General features: G+C 36.5%; 1 pseudogene; it reads left to right on the plus strand.

Moving 5' to 3' along the window:
• The first annotated feature begins 1,241 nt into the window (after positions 1–1,241).
• Positions 1,242–1,952, plus strand: LOC124991297 (40S ribosomal protein SA-like; annotated as a pseudogene).
• Positions 1,953–2,520: the final 568 nt, after the last annotated feature.

Below are 2,520 nucleotides of genomic sequence, written 5' to 3' on the forward strand. Positions count from 1 at the left end.
AAAAGGAGAATGTGATTACATAAACACTCGCTGCTAAATACAAATTGATATCTTTCTGTTGCTCACTTTACAGGATGAAGTCCAAATATTTTATTATTACAACCACTTGCCCACACTTCACTATCTATTGGCCAGATGAACATGAGTTTTGTTTCAAGTAACCATCTAGTCACCATACCATCCCTGTTCTCCAGTGGTGAGACAAGGCCTTGCCAGTGGTTGGTTCAGGAAACTCAGGCCTAAGCCAAGGGCTACACACTGTCTCATAGTTATTGGGTTAGTAGAGAAAAGGACATCAAATATAGTCTGGAGTTGAGACACACAGGGGGATTTTACTGAGAATTTATTGGGGGAAAACAGTCTTCCTATGAAAGTTGCTTAAAGAGCCCTCGACTATTGTCCTAGGAGCACAGTCATTTTAATAAACATAAAGGGAAGCTGAGTCTACAAAGTCACAAAGAATGAGGACATATTTAACCATAACATGATTAGAATATTTGTTTTCAGCTATCTTAAGACATAAATTGTCTTAATCATTTACACTAATGTGAGTTCAATTTTCTTTATACTCAACTAGAAGCAAGAATTGAGTTCCAACTTATTGTTGCTGTCTTCCGGTTATCCTCTGCCATTAACCTCTAATTCTACTCTGCTTAATGGTACACTGCTCTTAACAATTTCTCCTTGAACTGCTCTGAGCCCTAACACATGCAGCTACTGAATTCCTCATTTCCCAGGTGAAAAGTCTTTCCCTCAGGAAGGCTCTAAAAATGTCCGTGGGATCATTTTGATCAAGTCTTCTCCTGTCATCACTCTGAATATAAAACACACTTTTACAATTTTTCCTTGGTGTCTCAATGAGTATTATTCTGACCACCATTCTACTATTAGAGCAACCAACACCAGAACAAAGAACCATTTTGTAAATCAGTATTATATTCCTAGAGTAGTGCCTAACAACTTGTAGGAGCCAAGAAAAATTTGTTGAACAAATCAATTAATAATTGTAAATGAAATGAACAGAACTGAAACTAAAGTTGTTATTTTTGGATGCTTTGTCCAAAGTATTTTACATTAGTCAAGAGAGATAATCCTATTGACCTACTAGTTTAAAAAATGAGGATTATAAAATTTGTTACATTTGCAATAAATAAATATAATAATATATTACAGATATCCAAAGAGTGGTTCATATGACATTGTTTTGAATTTCCATCATAACTTAAAGGGAAACTTTCTAAATGTTCAGATTCCTTGATGTCCTGTAAACAAAGAAGGACATCCTCAAATTTTTTAGAACAGGAACCAACTTAGTTGGCACCAATCTTGATTTCCAGATCGAATAATACATCTACAAAATATAAAGTGATGGCATCTACATCATGAATCTGAAGAAGACTGGAAGAAATTTCTGCTGGCAGCTTGTGCCATTGTGTCCACTGAAACCCCTACTTTCGTTGGTGTCATATCCTCCAGGAATCAGCCTGGTGTGCTCAAGCTTGCTGGTGTACTGGACCCATTCCTTTTGCTGGCTACTTTACTCCCAGAAACTTCACTAGCCTCTCGCCAAGGAGTCTTGTGTTAACATGCCTACCATTGATCTGTGAAATACAGATTCTTTTCTGCACTATGTGGACATTGTCATCCCATGCAACAAAATAGGAGCTCTCTCTGTAGGCCTGATGTGGTCTATATTGACTCCAAAAGTTCTCTGCAGGCATGAGACCATCTCCTGTGAATGCTCATAAGAGCCTATGCCTGATCTCTGTTTGTAGTGAGATCTTGAAAAGATTGGAAAGGAAAAGCAGACCATTACTGAGAAAGCTTCAACAGTGGAGGAATTTCAGGGTGAATGGACTTCCCCCCAGCCCCCTGAGTACAATGCTATCAATCTGAAGTTGCAAACTGATCTGTGGGTGACAAGGTACACTGTGTGTGTGCCTGTTCAGTAGTTCCGCACTGAAGACCAGAGTACCAGGTCTCCCACTGAAGACATCTGAAGCTCCCACAGTTCAGGACACTGAATGGGTAAGAACAACGAATGAGTAGTCTTAAGCTGTTCTTCCACAGAAATAAGGTTGAAGGAAATTATATTGATTTCAATTAAAAAATTAAAGGATAGCTTAGAAATTGATAGCTATATATTATATCTTGAAATAGAACATATTTGTTTAAAATTCAACCACAAAACACTAATTATATGCTTAGAAAAGACTGATAACCTTGATAGTGAATTCATGTGGGTTTATAGTTTAATTGCTTTATTATAATGGATAAATCAAAAATCTATCTAAATTAATCTATGCTGATATATCAAAGTTTAATACTGATACCCTTGAGAACAGTAATTATTTATTTTACTTTATCCAGGACACTCAATGTGTATTTTGAGAGAACTCGATCAGTGTTTCAAGAACAGATCTTAATCAACAAAGTTAGTTAATTATGGATTAATAATATTTGGTATGGAATAGCAAAGGAAGCATGAGAGCTCAGTATCCTTAAGATGTTGATGTTTTT

This window comes from Sciurus carolinensis, chromosome 8 (genome assembly GCF_902686445.1).
Source record: "Sciurus carolinensis chromosome 8, mSciCar1.2, whole genome shotgun sequence".
NCBI lineage: Eukaryota > Metazoa > Chordata > Mammalia > Rodentia > Sciuridae > Sciurus > Sciurus carolinensis.